General features: G+C 43.1%; 2 long non-coding RNA genes across 2 annotated transcripts in view; one reads left to right on the forward strand and one right to left on the reverse strand.

Annotated features, from left to right (window-relative positions):
- The first annotated feature begins 5909 nt into the window (after nucleotides 1-5909).
- Nucleotides 5910-11409, forward strand: LOC122543925. The gene is made up of 2 exons (XR_006310188.1): nucleotides 5910-6029; nucleotides 11267-11409. It is a non-coding gene; the product is annotated as an uncharacterized LOC122543925 (long non-coding RNA).
- LOC122543924 overlaps nucleotides 7736-16784 on the reverse strand; it is a 50232-nt gene continuing 41183 nt past the window's right edge. The window contains exon 3 of the long non-coding RNA XR_006310187.1: nucleotides 7736-8061. This is a non-coding gene — a long non-coding RNA (uncharacterized LOC122543924). The remainder of the gene's footprint in view (nucleotides 8062-16784) is intronic.

The following is a 16784-nucleotide window of genomic DNA, read 5'->3' on the forward strand; positions in this document are numbered from 1 at the left end:
AAAATAAGGGGAAGCAGATTTAGGACTGAGTTGATGAGGAACTTCTTCGCCCAAAGGATTGTGAACAAAGAAAATCACAGCACAAGAACAGATGCTTCAGCCCTCCAACCCTGCGTTGATCCAGATCATCTATCTAAAGGTGTTGCCTCGTTTCTAAGGATCTGTATCCCTCTGCTCCTTTCCCATTCATGTATCTGTCTACATCTATGTTAAAAGATGCTATCGTGCCCATCTCTGTCACCTCTGCTGGAAACACCTTTCAGACACCCATGACCCTCCGTATAAAGAACTTTCCACACATATCTTCTTTAAACTTTTCCCCTCTCACCTTGAACCCTAGTAATTGAATACCCACTCTGGGAAAAAGTTTCTTGCTATCCATCCTGTCTATACTTCTCATGATTTTGTAAACCTCAATCAGCTTCCCCCCAAACTCCGTATTTCTAATGAAAATAATCCTAGTCCACTCGATCTCTCTTCATAGCCAGCACCCTCCATACCAGGCAACATCCTAGTGAACTTCCTCTGCACCGTCTCCAAAGCATCCACATCCTTTCGGTAATGAGGTGACCAGAACTGTACACAGTATTCCAAATGTGGCCAAACCAAAGTCTTGTACAACTGTTGTGGTTCTGTTCACCGAGCTGGGAATTTGTGTTGCAGACGTTTCGTCCCCTGTCTAGGTGACATCCTCAGTGCTTGGGAGCCTCCTATGAAGCGCTTCTGTGATGTTTCCTCCGGCATTTATAGTGGTTTGTCTCTGCCGCTTCTGGTTGTCAGTTCCAGCTGTCCGCTGCAGTGGTCGGTATATCGGGTCCAGGTCGATGTGCTTATTGATTGAATCTGTGGATGAGTGCCATGCCTCTAGGAATTCCCTGGCTGTTCTCTGTTTGGCTTGTCCTATAATATTAGTGTTGTCCCAGTCAAATTCATGTTGCTTGTCATCTGTGTGTGTGGCTACTAAGGATAGCTGGTCGTGTGGTTTCGTGGCTAGTTGGTGTTCATGGATGCGGATCGTTGGGGTTTATAAAATCATGAGGGGCCTGGGTAGGGGAAATGAAGAAGGCCTTTTCCTTGGGGTGGGAGTAGGTCCAAAACTAGAGGGCATAGGTTTATGGTGACAGGGGAAAGATTTAAAAGGTACCTAGTGGGCAAAGTCTTCACGCAGAAGGTGGTGCACGTATAGAACGAGCTGCCAGAAGAAGTGGTGGAGACTGGTACAATCACAAAATTTAAAAAGGAATCTGGATGAGTATATAAATATGGGCTAAATGCTGGGACTAGATTGATTTAAGATAGCTTGTTGGCATGGATGAGTTGGACCGAAGGGACTGTTTCTGTGCTGTATATCTCTGTAAATTGATTAAAACATACAAGAGATCCTAACTGGCATTCACAGAGTGGAAGTGAAAATGATGTTTCCTCTTGTGGGATAATCTAGAATTAGATCACATAACACAAGGTTATAGTCTAACTGGTTTACTTGGAAGCACTAGGTTTTGGAGCACGGCTTGCTCTGAAAGCTAGTGCTTCCAAATAAACCTGTTGGATTATAACCTGGTGTTGTGTGATTTGTAACTTTGACCACTCCAGTCTAACGCCGGCTCCTCCACATCATGCCTAGAATTAGATGACACTGCTTAAAAGTGAGGGTTGGTGTTGAACCAATCTCCTGGAATCTTTCAGGAATGCAACCTTTAGCATTGATAAGGAGGCAGTGGATGTGGTTTACTTGGGATTGGGGATACAGTATTGATGCGGATACTGAACTGGCTGGCAGACAGAAAACAAACAGCAGGAAGAAACAGGTCTTTTTTTTTGAATGGCAGACAATGCTCAATCTGGTACAGCAGGGATAAGGTGCTTGGACCCCAGCTATTCACAATCTATATTAACGATTTAGATGAGGAAATTTAAATGTCATATCTCCAAGTTTGTAAATGACATGAAGCTGGGTGAGACAGTGAATTGCAAAGTCGATGTGGAAGTATTTCAGTGCGATTTGGAATCGGGGGAGTGGGCAAAAATGCAAGGCAGGTGAAGGATAATGTAGATAAACAGGAGGTTATCCAATTTAATCACAAAAACAGGAAGACCAATTATCATCTGAATGGGGATAGGCTGGGAAAGGGGGGATGTTAAATTAAATCCGGTGTTCTTGCACACAAGTCGCTGAAAGTAAGCATGCAGGTGCACCTGGAGGTGAAGAAAACAATTGGTTTTTATGGCCTTCATAGGGAGAGGATTGGAGTACAGGAGCAGGAATGTCGTTCTGATATTGTACAGGGTGAGACTACATTCGAAGTACTGTGTGGGGTTTTGGAATATTTTTCTGACAAAGGACACTCTATCTATGGAGGCTGTACAACAAAGGTTTACCAGGTCGATTCCTGGGATGTCAGGACTGACTGTAGGAGGACAGAATGGATTGTCAGATCGAAACACACGGAGGTTGAAAAGAACCGGGGGATGATCTCACAGAAACCAATAAAATTTTACAAGGACTGACAAGGTAAATGGAGGAAGATTGCTGTCAATGACCTGGGAGTCGAGAATCAGGGGTCCTAGTTTAAGGATATGGAGTAGGCTGTTTAAGACAGAGATGAGAAAATAAATTCTTTACTCAGAGTGGTGAGCCTGTGCTTTTCTATGGCACCAAACTCCAGTTAAGGCAAACATTGAATGTTTCCAAGAAGACAGATATAGCTCTGAGGGTTAAAGGGATCAAAGGGTATGGGTTTAAAATGGAATAAGCCGAGTAGAATGAACACCATGATCACACTAAATAGCGGAGTGGGATCAAACACTACAAGGGCCTACACCTGTTCCTATTTTCTACATTTCTATTCTGTTCACGGTGGGATATAAAAACAAAATGATTGTAACTGAGACACATATCAGCACAACCTCATCACCAAAGGATGAAAATCCTGTAACTCCTTACCAAACAGCAATCTGAGAGTAGCTTCACCACACAGACTGTAGCAGTGGACACTTTTCCATCAATCTCAGTCACTGGCATGTGCACAAGTGTCTCCCAAGGGCATACTGCATATAACCTGGAGCAAACACAGCAATTATTTAACCCAATAACCTTTGTTTTCAGCCCCATTCACACCAAAGACAGATAAATAAACAATTAAGAGCTAAGTCAAGAGTAAAAACAAAAGCAAAACTGACCAGATTACTTAATCAGTTTCCATAATGCATTGTTGCACAGGTACATAGGATTTTTAAGTCTTCATGCTGAAACATTAACAACCAAACTCCTTTTATAGACAATAGACAATAGGTGCAGGAGTAGGCCATTCTGCCCTTCGAGTCTGCACCACCATTCAATATGATCATGGCTGATCATCCTTAATCAGTATCCTGTTCCTGCCTTATCTCCATAACCCTTGATTCCACTATCCTTGAGAGCTCTACCCAACTCTTCCTTCACACAGCCACCACTCTCTGGGTGAAGAAGTTTCTCCTCATCTCTGTCCTAAATGGTCTACCCCGTATGTTTACGCTGTGCCCTCTGGTTCGGCACTCACCCATCAGCGGAAACATGTTTCCTGCCTCCAGAGTGTCCAATCCTTTAATACTCTTACATGTCTCAATCAGATCCCCTCTCAGTCTTCTAAACTCAAGGGTATACAAGCCCAGTTGCTCCGTCTTTCAGCATAAGGTAGTCCCGCCATTCCAGGAATTGACCTCGTGAACCTACGCTGCACTCCCTCAATAGCCAGAATGTCTTTCCTCAAATTTGGAGATCAGAACTGCACACAATACTCCAGGTGCGGTCTCACCAGGGCCCTGTACAGCTGCAGAAGAACCTCTTTGCTTCTACACTCAATCCCTCTTGTTACGAAGGCCAGCATGCTATTCGCCTTATTCACTACCTGCTGTACCTGCGTGCTTACCTTCATTGACTGGTGTACAAGAACACCCAGATCTCTTTGTACTGCCCCTTTACCTAAATTGATTCCATTTAGGTAGTAATCTGCCTTCCTGTTCTTGCCACCAAAGTGGATAACCATACATTTATCCACTGCATCTGCCATGTATCTGACCACTCACTAACCTGTCCAGGTCACCCTGTTATCTCCTAACATCCTCCTCACATTTCACCCTGCCACCTAGCTTAGTATCATCAGACAGCCACAGTTCAAAAACTCCAGCTGTCACTTATGTTTGAGCATATCCTATCCCAGCCTTGCTGGTAGGAGTTGTCAGACACTGATCTCATTAATGGCCAAAAGAGTCTCCAGAGTTTTTGAAGAAGAACCAACCTGCAATTAACTTTCAGGTCTGGCCTCCGAAACAAACACAATCTTGTTTGCTCTTTTTAACACATAATGCTGCTCACAGTCCAGAGGTCCTCTTCAGCTCTCAGATTCAAACCAAAAATGATTTTTAACAAAAATATCAGCACGTGCTCAGTAGAAAGACTTTTAACCAGTGACAGAGTTTGAGTGAGTAGGACACTGATCATTGTAGTTTAGAACAAAGAGATTGAAGCAAATCAGATTCTGAAGGGGTTTAACAGGGTAAATGCTGAGTGGATGTTCCCTCTCATTGAAGAATCTAGGACCAGAAAGCATAGTCTCAGAATAAACAGCACTAATTTAAAACTAAGATGAGGAGGAATTTCTTCTAAGGGCTCAGAGAGCTATAGGGGCAGAATTCTTGTATATATTTAAGACTAAGATTGATTCTTCTACTGATCAAGAATCTAAGGATACAGGAAAAATGCTGGAAAGTGGACATGAGAAATGCCAGATCAGACACAATCATACAGAATGGCACAACAGACTTGAGGGGGCAAATGGTCTACTCCTGTTCCTCTTACAAATGGTCTACCAGTAGACTGTAGAAAGAGCTAGAACAAGTTACACAGCCTGAGTGAGTGTGTTCCAGTGAACTGACTGTGGAAAGAGTTTTAACTCAGACCGAAATAAAAATCACACTGCACACAGTTCAGAGAAATTAAACGGGATGTTCTGTCCATTGGATGAGAATTTATTTGATCATCCAGCCAGGAGAGACAAAAGATACCGACAGTGTGGAAATACCAGGACAATGACCTGCCTGAGCTGGCCACACAATGGTATACAGTCACACTGGGGACACAGCTTTCACCTGCTCCATGTGCAGGAAGGATTCAGCTGCTGAGACGCCCGAAGGTTACAGCAGTTGGATCCTTGTGGGATTGTTGCTTTATAATCACGTTAAGCTTCACGTCCCCTTCATATTGCATTTTTAACCACACTGAAGCCTCCCACCGGAAACAATCAATGAAACCACAGAACCACAGATGGACACATGAGGGGGGGCGGAGTTACACAGCCACGCCCACTCAATGCGTCACCACAACCATCACGCATGCGCACTGCCTTTGGGGGCGGAGTAACACAGCCACGCCCACTCAATGCGTCACCACAACCATCACGCATGCGCACTGCCGTTGACCGGGACCGGTTTCGAGGAGAGCGCCTGGAGGTTTGCCTGGCTCGAGGCCCACATCTGGGGCTTGAAACCTAATCTAAGGCAATCACGAAGCCTTCTCGCTGGAATATTTTACGCCAAACACTGCCCTCATCTCTAGCCTTCACTCACCATTTGTGGATGTGAAAGACGAACATTCCTCCCGGGCCATCGCTCGCAGTCCCACTTCACGCCCTGCCCACCAGGCCCCCGCTTGATTGATGACCCCTCCCGACCAATAGTAAGCAGGGGGCGGGACCGCAAGTGCAAGCTGATGCACTCGTCTTCCAAACAATTGGAGGAAACAAGGAGATGGGCGGGGGGCACCAACCAATCCGAAGATGGGGGCGGGCCGAACCGATCGGCCGTCTGAGGGGCGGGGCTAATCTTTCAACCAATCGGTGAAAGAGAAGGCGGACATGGACCAGTGTGCGCATGTGCAGTTGGTGTCCTGGAGCCAGAGTATTGTGGCTTGGACAGGAGGTGGAATGCTATCTGTGCATTCTTGTTTCTACATCTCATTCACTGCCATGACATGGAAGGCTATGGATGCAACGGTATTGAGTGTGTATTTAAGACTGAGGCAGATAGATAGATTCTGGATTGTCAAGGGTTCCGGGCAGAAAGCGGGAGAATGGGGTTCAGAAACTTAACAGCCACGACTGAGTGGCCGAGCAGGCTGGATGGGCTGAATAGCCTAACTTCTGCTCCCACGTCCGACGGTCTTGTGCATCGTTACTTGCACAAGATCGTTACTTCCAACCAGACATCCCAGCAAAAATCTAACAGAGTCACTCCATTCACCAGCACTTCACCATCAATCAGCGCGGTGATAGGTTGGTTTGTTGGGTCTGTGGGAAAAGATTTCCGAGGTTAGTGCCACTGGAAAGCTTTGAGAAATTCAAAATCGTGTGCAAAGCAGCCCCGGAGAATATGGCTTGGTACGACTGTTGAGCATGGAGAGACTGTGGACCTTCCTGGGGGACCAGTGCAGATTTGCCCGTGATTGCTGGACTCCAGGGTTATATTATGAACTGAGGTTGCAGAAATCAGTCTTAGATTCATTACGGCACAGAGAGAAGTAATTTAGCCTATTTCATCAATGCCAACTTACAGAAATGCAGTTTCTCTAATTCCCATTGCTCTCCCCAAAACCCTGTAAGTTTATTTCCCTTAAATGCTTGTCTAATTTACTTTTTGAAGCCATTGATTCTCTTCAGAGGAATGTATAGTACCAATCATTCTGGGGGGAAGGAAAGAGCTTTATTTCCCTCAGTTGGCTATTAGTACATAATATATTAGTCTGGAGATATAAAGGTTCCTGGTGGAATCCCAGGTCTTACCAGTCAATTTTGGGCAGCATGATTGCACTGCTGCCCCACAGCGCAGGAACCCGAGTTTGATTCCACCCTTGGGTGAATATCTGTTTGGAGATTACATGTACTCCCTATGACTGCATGGGTTTCCTCCAGGTACTTATATTTCCTTCCATGGCCCACAGAATGGCAGGGTTAGGTGGATTGTGGTCCTTAAAATTGCCTGATACTGTCCACTGTTCTTGATTCTATCTCTTGCCCATACTGGAGACGGTTGGGCCTAATACACTACCCAACCTTTCACAATTTACATAAATCACTTCGATGAGGGGATTGAAGGCAATGTAGCTAAAGATGGATAGAAAACCATGTTGTGATCAAGACATGAGGTTGTAGATAGGTTTAGTGTATGGGCAAAATATCTTGCAGCTGGAGTATAATGAGGAAAATGTGAAGTCATCGTTTTTATAGGAAGAGTAATAAACAGCAGAGTATTCCTTCAGTGGAGAATGACTGCAGAATTCTGAGGTGCAGAGGGATTTAGGGGTTATAGAGTATGAGTCACAAAGTTCGTATGCACATTTGGCATGTAATCAAAGTTAATGGGCTGTATCCTTTATGATGACAGGAATCTAACATAAATCTAAATGTTCTGCTTCATTTTATGGGAAATTGGTGAGATCACATCTCGATTACTGTGTGCAGGTTTTGATGGTCTTTTGTAAATTTACTGGAGGTGGTTAAGGGGAGGTTTATGAGATTGGTACTGGAATCAGCAAGTTGTCCAAGAAAGACAGGTTTGGAAGGCAAAAAAGTAAAGGAGGTGGGTTAGAACTGCTGACTGAAGCAGGAAATTAATGTGATTGTGAGCAAGGATATAGGCTCTGGTGAAGTACAATCTGTGTGGGTTGAGCTTAGAAACATCAATGGGCAGAAAATGATAGGACGATTGGATATAGATGCCAGTATGCCATAGCAATATTGAGGACAGCATTCAAATGGAAATTAGAGGTGCAAGCAAAAAAGTTAGGGCTGTAATTATGGGGGACTTTAACCAGCATATAAATTGGGCAAATCAAGTCAGTAGCAATACAATAGAGGAGTTCTTAGTGGACAGTTTAATGTATCAATATGTTGAAGAAGAAGATGGTATTGGGTAACAAGAAAGGAATAATTGACAATCAAGTTGAGCATGGGTCCTTAGGGAAGAGTGACCACAACAGGATAGAATTCTTCATTAAGATGGTGGGTGATGCTATCTCTGTGACCGAGACTGTAACAAAAGAAAGAAAATGATAATAGTACTGGTGTGAGTTAATTGTGATAAATTGTGGACCAATATTTAAATAGAGGATGGGAGATAGGTTTTGGCAAACATTTAAAGAATGCATGGACAAGCTACAAAAGTTATTCATCCCAGTCTGGCATAGAGTCATAGAGCTGTACAGCATGGAAACAGACCCTTTGGTACAATTCGACCAAATAGCCTAAATTAATCTGGTCCTATTTGCCAGAATTTCACCTGCATCCCTCTAAACCCTTCCTATTCTTATACCCATCCAGATGCCTTTTACATGTTGTAATTGTACCAATCTCCACCTCTTCCTCTGGCAGCTCATTCCATACACTCACCACCGTCTGCATGAAAAGGTTGCGTCTTATGCCCCTTCTAAATTTTTCCTCTCTCATCTTAAACCTACGCCATCTAGTTTTGGACTCCCCCACCCCAAGGAAAAGTTCTTGTCCATTCACCCTATTCATGCCCCTCATGATTTTTATAAACCTCTACACGGTTCCCTCTCTGCCTCTGACACTCCAGGGAAAAAAGCTCCATCCTATTCAGCCTCTCAGTGTAACTCAAACCCTCCAACCCTGGTAACATTCCTTCTAAATCTTATCTCTTTCATGTTTCACAACATCCTTCCCACAGCAGGGAGACCAGAACTGCATGTAGTATTCCAAAAATGGCCTAACCAATGTCCTATACAGCTGCAACATTTTCTCTCAACTCCTACATTCAATGCACTGACCCATAAAGGCAAGCATACCAAATGCCGCCTTCACCATTCTGTCTACCTGTGACTCCATTTTCAAGGAACTATGAACGAGCATTCCAAGATCTCCAAGCACTCCCCAGGACCTTACCACTAAGTGTATAAGTACTGCCCCGAATTGCTTTTCCAAAATGCAGCACCGTACCTTTATCTAAATTAAACTCCATCTGCCATTGCTCAGCCCATTGGCCCATATCTGATCAAGACCCTGTTGCATTCTGAGGTAACCTTCTTCACTGTCCACTACACCTCCAATTTTAGTGTGATCTGCAAACTTACTAATCATACCTCCTATGTTTACATCCAAATCATTTATATGAATAACAAAAAGCAGTGGACCCAGCACTGAAGCTTGTTACACATCGCTGTTCACAGGCCTCCAGTCTGAAAAGCAACCCTCTACCACCCTCTTATTCTACCTTCAAACCAGTTCTGAATCCAAATGGCTAGTTCTCCCTATATTCCATGTGATTTAACCTTGCTAACCAGTCTCCCATGAGGAACCTTGTCAAACACCTTACTGAAGTCCATACGGTCACGTCCGCCACTCTGCCCTCATCAATCCTCTTTGTTACTTCAAAAAACTCAATTAAGTTAGTGAGACATAATTTCCCACGCACAAAGCCATGTTGAGTATCCATAATCTTGCTTTTCCAAATATATGTAAATCCTGTCCATTAGATTCTCTCCAACTGCCCACCACTGATGTCAGACTCACCGGTCTATACTTCCCTGGCTTTTCCTTACCATCTTTCTTAAATAGTGGCACCACGTTAGCAAACCTCCAGTCTTCTGGCGCTTCACTTGTGGTTATCCATTATACAAATATCTCAGCAAAGGGCCCAGCAATCACTTCCCAGCTTCCCACAGAGTTCAAGGGTACACCTGATCAGGTCCTGGGGATTTACCCATTTTTATGCATTTCAAGACATCCAGCACCTCCTCCTCTGTAATATGATGTTTTTCAAATGTCACCATTTATTTCTCCACATTCTAGAACTTCCACGTCCATCTCCACAGTAAACACTGATGCAAAATACTTGTTTAGTATCTTCCACATCTCCTGCAGCTCCATACATAGGCTGACCTTTGAGGGGCCCTATTCTCTCCCTAGTTACTCTTTTGTCTTTAATGTATTTATAAAAACCCTTTATTGCCAAAGCTATCTCATGTCCCCTTTTTGCCCTCCTGATTTCCCTCATAAGTATACTCCTACTGTCTTTATATTCCTCTAAGAATTCTCTCAATCTCTCCTGTCTCTACCTGTCATAAGCTTCTTTCTTTTTCTTAACCAAAATCTCAATTTCTCTAGTCATCCAGCATTCCCCACACCTACCAGACTTTCCTTTCACCTTAACTCTGGACTCTCATTATCTCATTTCTGAAGGCTTCCCATTTTCCAGCCGTCCCTTTACCTGTGAACATCTGTCCCCAATCAGCTTTGAAAGTTCTTGCCTAATACCGTCAATTGCCTTCCATCAATTTAGAATTTCAGCTTTTAGATCTGGTCTATTCTTTTCCATAACTGTTTTAAAATTAATTGAATTATGGTCACTGGCCCCAAAGTGCTCTCCCACTGATACCTCGGTGACCTGTCCTGCCTTATTTCCCAAGAGTAGGTCAGGTTTTGCATCTTCTCTAGTAGTTTGTTTGCTGAGCTGGAAGGTGTGTTCTCAGATGTTTCATCACCATACTAGGTAACATCATCAGTGAGTGTCCAGTGAAGCACTGGTGTTATGACCTGCCTCCTATTTGTGTGTTTTGGTTTCCTTGGGTTGGTGGTGCCCCTTCCTGTTCTTTTTCTCAGAGGGTAGTAAATGGGGTCCAAGTCGATGTGTTTGTTGACAGAGTTCGAGTTATCATATGTCATTCCAACCAGAACTCTATCAACAGACACATCAACTTGGACCCCTTGAAAATGAACCTTCCAGCTCAGCGAGCAAATGTACATCCATGGGTGTTAATATTCTGCAGATGAAATAAATTCCCTGTGTCTTACCCACAGTGTTTTGAGTTTCTTAAATGTCTATAACATGAGACTGTTCCTATTCAAGCACTCTCCCTCTCTCCAAGTCCTCCATCTTCACGTCCCCAAAACAAGAGCAAACTCATGGAGCTGCTTTGTCAGGAGAATGAAGACAATCTGACCAGCTGCCCCTCCTGCTTCCCTCTCTTTCACTCTCCCCACGAGCCAGACACCCCCTGACGGTCCCCAGTTTCTCAACATTCAGTCCTATTTACATCTCATATTCTACATTTTACTAATACTAGAATTGTCTACCTTAATTATTTCTGGGAAACATATTGTATCCTCCTCTTTGAAGACAGACACAAGTACTTAGAATCTTTGCTTTTTCTATATTTCCAATTATGAATAGACCCACAATTGGTTTTGACACTCTTTTCATTTTTGTGTACTTACAGAAATTTTGACAATCCATTCAACAGCTTTTTCCAGATCAGTTGAGGAGGGATCTGCATTCAACTCAATCAGGACAGGCAATTTACAAGTTCGCTGGTGACACCACACAGTCGGTCAAATCAGACTACAGACTACAGACAAGAGGTGGAAGACCTGGAAAAATGGTGCACTGAGAACAACCTAGCTCTCACTGCCAGCAAAACCAAGGAACTCACTACTGACTTTCAGCGGGATGTTACTCGTGCCCCCCCACACATTAACTGCACAGAGGTGGAACGAGTGGAGAGTGGCAAGATCCTGGGAGTGGTCGTCCACAACAAGCTTTCTTGGACTCTTCATGTGGACGCACTGGTTACAAAGGTCCAACAATGTCTCCTCTTCCTCAGGCAGCTAGGAAAATTTTGCATGATGGCGAATACCCTTGCCAACTTTTATAGGAATGCCATCGAGAACGTTCTGTCTGGATGTATCATTGCCTGGTATGGCAACTGTACCATTCAAGATCAGAGACGGTTACAGAGTGGTGAACTCGGCCCAGACAATCAAAAAGGCCAACCTCCCATCTATAGAATCCATCTACCAGGCCCGCTGTCAAGGAAAGGCCGCCAGCATTCTCAAAGATCCATCCTACCCTGGCAATGTTTTTCTACAACTTCTACCATCGGGAGGAAGATACAGAAGCCTGAACACATACACCAGCTGGTTCCAAAACAGTTTCTACCCCACTGTTGTTAGAATACTGAAGGGCCTCACAAACTTGTAGCATTTGCCTGTACCTGTCTTTTTGTTTTGCCGCTGTTTACCTATTATTTACTTATCTATGCTATTTAACTCTGTGATCTGCCTGTATTGCTCACAAGACAAAGCTTTTCACTGTGTCTCGGTACATGTGACAATAAATTCAATTCAATTCAGTTCAACTGCAGTAAAGTATCAAATGGAGACTGGGGGAATATCTGTTTCACAGGAGTACAGCTCAGAGTAATGTTCAACCCAGTGAGGCATTTGCTTATTTCTCTCCCTGTGTACTTCACCATCTGTCATTTTCAGGTAGGGATAATGTTGGTGATGGTTGTACCGAGTTATCTCTCAATCGCATCACACACAGCACATAGATTTCAATCAGCAAAGGCAGTTTGGATTTCTTTGCTCAAATTGACCCAGGGTTTATTTGCACCATATTCACCTGCAATATACATGACTATCTTGGCCCCTTTAAGTAAAACTGTTTTTTAGCTGTTGGGTTTATGTTGTACATCAGGGGGTTTTAGTATTTGCTTCAGGGATAGATGCCATCTTTGCTGAGTAGGTCTGAATTCAGTCTTTATTGTGAGTTCTACATTCACCAAATATTGGGAAACGTGTCAAAAGTTACTGAACCCAGCAATTCCAAATTTCATCAATATCAATGTTGATGAGTACAACGTCTACTGATGTCCCTGGAAAATATTTCATTATTTTGCTTCATTTCAGGCCATAATGAAGGGGTCCCTGTGAAGAATATACAAGTCAGTAAGAATTGTCAGCAACAATTAATCAGCACCTTCTCATTGGAGGAGTTTATCAGTGGAAGATCTCAGTGATTGAATTGTAGATATTGCATTCAGGGTTGACTGAACAAAGGTTCGGAACAGTGGTGTAATCGAGTTCAGGGAAATGATTGTAAGTGGGAAAGGTGGTTTTTTAAAAAAAAAACATTGCAACACTGAAAAACAGCGATACATCCACAATATTAAGCTCCATCCAGTTATAGGGGATGTTAACAAACTAAACATAGTCAATCCTAGGTGTGATTAACAGAAGCAGTACGCAGAATCCAAACCCTGCACTAACATATGAACTTGCTGATGTGTCAGCAAATGGAATGACTGAGTGTATCCTTTCCCATATGCAGAGTAGGGGAATGGCTTCTCTCCAGTGTGAGAGAGGATTAGATTAGATTAGATTCCCTATAGTGTGGAAACAAGCCCTTTGGTCCAACAAGTCCACACTGACCCTCCAAAGAGTAACTCACCCAGACCCATTCCCCTACTCTATATTATCCCTGACTAATGCACCTAACACTATGGGCAATTTAGCATGACCAATTCATCTGACCTGCACATCTTTGGACTGTGGGAGGAAACCCACGCAGACACGGGGAGAATGTGCAAACTCCACACAGCAAAGAAGGGAAGTCAGGGACAACAAAGCAAAAGAAAAAAAAGCATATAATGTGGTGAGGATTAGAGGCAGCCAGAGCATTAGGAAGCCTCTAAAAACCAGCAGAGGATAATTTAAACAAAAAAAAAACAATAAGAGGAGAAATGAATAAGCAACCAGTAATACAAAAGAAGACTGCAGGAGTTTTTTTAAAAAATCTATAAAAGGTTACAGAGAGAAAGAATGAACATTGGACCACTGGAGAAGTAGTAATGGGGAACAAAGAAATGGTGGAGGGACTGAGTAGGTACTTTGCATCGGTTTTCACAGTGGAAGACACCAGCAGCATATGTGAATTAAGAGAGGCATGGGGCAGTGATGAGTATTATGGCCATTACTAAGGTGAACATGCTGGGGGAAGCTGAAAGGTCTGAAGGTGGATAAATCAAGATGACCAGATGGACTACACCCCAGACTTCTGAAGGAGATAGCGAAGGAGACTGTAGAGGCATTGGAGGTGATTTTTCAGAAATCACTGGCATCAGGAAGGGTCCTAACGGACTGGAAAATGGCTAATGCAATATCCCTGTTTAAGGAAGGAGGGAGGAACAGGCAGGAAACTATAGGCTGGGCAGCCTGACATCAGTTGTTGGTAAGGTTTTAGAGGCCATTTTAAAGGATGAGACTGCAGAGTCATTGGCAGTGCATGGCAAAATAGGGCAGAGTCAGCACAGCTTTGTCAACGAGGGGTCATGCCTGACAAATTTGTCAGAATTCTTTGAGGGGGTAATAAACAAGTTAGACAAAGGAGAGCCAATGGATGTGATCTTTTTGGATTTCCAGAAGTCCTTTGACAAGGTACCACTCAGCAGGCTGCTAAATAAGACCAGAGCATGGTGTCAGTGGCAAGATAAAGGATTGGCTAAGTGGTAGAAGACAGACAGTCAGAATAAAGGGGTCTTTTACTGGATGGAAGCTGATGACTCATGGACTTCCACAGGGGTTGGTGTTGGGATCACAACAATCCACATTATGCATTATGGACAAAGGAACTGAGGGCAGTGTTTCTACATTTGCAGATGACACAAAGATAGGTGGAGAGACAGATCATGTTGAGGAAGAGGGAAGGCTACAGAAGGACTTGGACTTGCTAGACAAGTGGGAAAAGATGTAGCAGATGGATAAATATGGGAAAGTATGAGGTGATGCACTTTGGCAGGAAGAATAGAGGCATGGACTATTTTCTAAACAGGGAAAAGATTCAGAAATCTCCAGCACAAATGGACTTTGGAGTCCTAATTCAGGAATTCTTTTAAGGTCAACATGCAGGTTCTGTTGGCAGTTAAGAAGGCAAATACCATTTTAGCATTCATTTCAAATAGTCTAGAATACAAGGGCAGACTGCATTTGGAATATTGTGAACAGTTTTGAACCCTTACATTATTGAATGTATTCAAGAGAGACATTGATAGGTTCTTGAGTGGTAGCAGGATCAACAGTTATGGAGGAAGGCAGGAGAAATGGGTTGAGAAACATATTAGCCATGAACAAGCAGTGGAGCAGACCCAATGGGCCGAACAGACTAATTCTGCTCCTATATCTCGTGGTCTTCTGGTTATTATGCGTGACTTCAATCTGCACACAGACTAAGCAAATCAAATCACTTACAATACCATCGAGGAGAAATCCCTGAAGTGTGTACAAGATGGTTTTCTGGATTGTTACATTGAGAACCCAAGTGGAGGACAGGCCATCCTTGACTGTGAACTGTGTAATGGCTTGGAGTAGGTTAGATCAGTTGGCTGGATGGCTGGTTTGTGATGCATAATGACACCCACAGCACATGCTCAATTCCAGTACTGCCTGAGGTCACCATGAAGATCCCATGTTCTTAACCTTGTTCCTTGCCTGAGGTGGGATGACCCGCAGGTTAAAGCATCATTAGTCATCACTCTCCCTCTCTCTCTAGTGAGAGAGCAGTCCTCTGGTCTTCTGGGAATAAGATACCTTTAATTTCAAAATTTTAGTTGTGTAATGAGGAGAAGAATTGGCATTCTAGCCATGTGAGGCCCCTTGTGGAAGAGTTAAGAACTCTTTATTAAGATGGAAAGTGACAGAGTTGATTCTAAGGCTATGGGCCAAAATCGAAATAGAGGAAATTATGATAGTATGAGACAAACAAGCTGGCTACAATAAATTAAGGAACATAATTAAAGGATTGACAAATATTTAAGAGTATTTGGAGGAACTGCAGCTGTTGTTCATTCCTATCTGACACTAAATAAAATGGGGAAAGTGTGCCGACCATGGCTAACAAGAGATATTAGGGAAAGTATAGGATCCAAGGAAGAGGAATACACATTGGCTAAAAAGAGCAGCAGATCTGAAGAGTGACAGCCATTCAGATTTCAGCTAGAGTGGACGAACAGACTGATTAAGAAGGGAAAAATAAAGTATACGAATAAACTTGTGAGGAACATACAAACTAATTGTAAAAGCTCCTAAAGAGATATGAAGAAACAAAAAGATTAATCAAACAAATCCCTTACAGTCAGAAACAGGGGAAGTTAAAATGTGTTATGGACTAGGCCAGACCACTCAAAACATTATTAAGCACACAGCCCAGACCATAGCGTCCCAACTTGTTTTGGTAAGTGTACAGTGAAAATTACCCGGATTAAGTTAGCGAGGTTGACTCTCAGGTTTTAAAACAGACAAAAATTTATTCACAAGATTACACAATGAAACACAAAGAACAGAATAAAGAACCCCTACGAACTCAGTCTATCCAAACTAGACTTAATAATGCTGTTCCAAATATGCATAACAATCCCAATAAGCAAATCCCCTTTAAAAACCAGTACAAAATGTAATGATGCTTACAGGTTGAAATTAGATGGGCAGAAAGAGGGAGACCTTGTTCATACAGTCCACTGCTGAATCCAGAACTAGTTGTGGACTGAACTAAACTGCTCGGCTAGACGGCTGATCTCTCCCCCTTCATTATACAGGTCACTTCAAAAACATGACCACTTTGGCCTGAAGTCTCATCTGTTTACATATAAACAAAAAGGCCTCTCAATACCCTTTAATCTCTGTACCAAACTGGTCTAATCGGCATCAAGAATGGTTTATTACCCTTCTGGATAAAACCAAGGACATTGAAAAAAGGACCAGCTTTTAGAAAAAAGAAATGAGCTTTGTGACATATGGAATAAAGAGGTGGCAGACTAATTAATTGCATATTTTGATTCTGTCATCACAAAGGATGACAAATAATATCCCTAAAATGCTGGGGAACACATGAGAAGAAGGGAACTGAGTATCAGTAGGGAAATGGTATTGGGAAAGTTGATGGGATTAAAAACCGACAAATCC

This window comes from Chiloscyllium plagiosum, chromosome 45 (assembly GCF_004010195.1).
Source record: "Chiloscyllium plagiosum isolate BGI_BamShark_2017 chromosome 45, ASM401019v2, whole genome shotgun sequence".
Taxonomy (NCBI): domain Eukaryota; kingdom Metazoa; phylum Chordata; class Chondrichthyes; order Orectolobiformes; family Hemiscylliidae; genus Chiloscyllium; species Chiloscyllium plagiosum.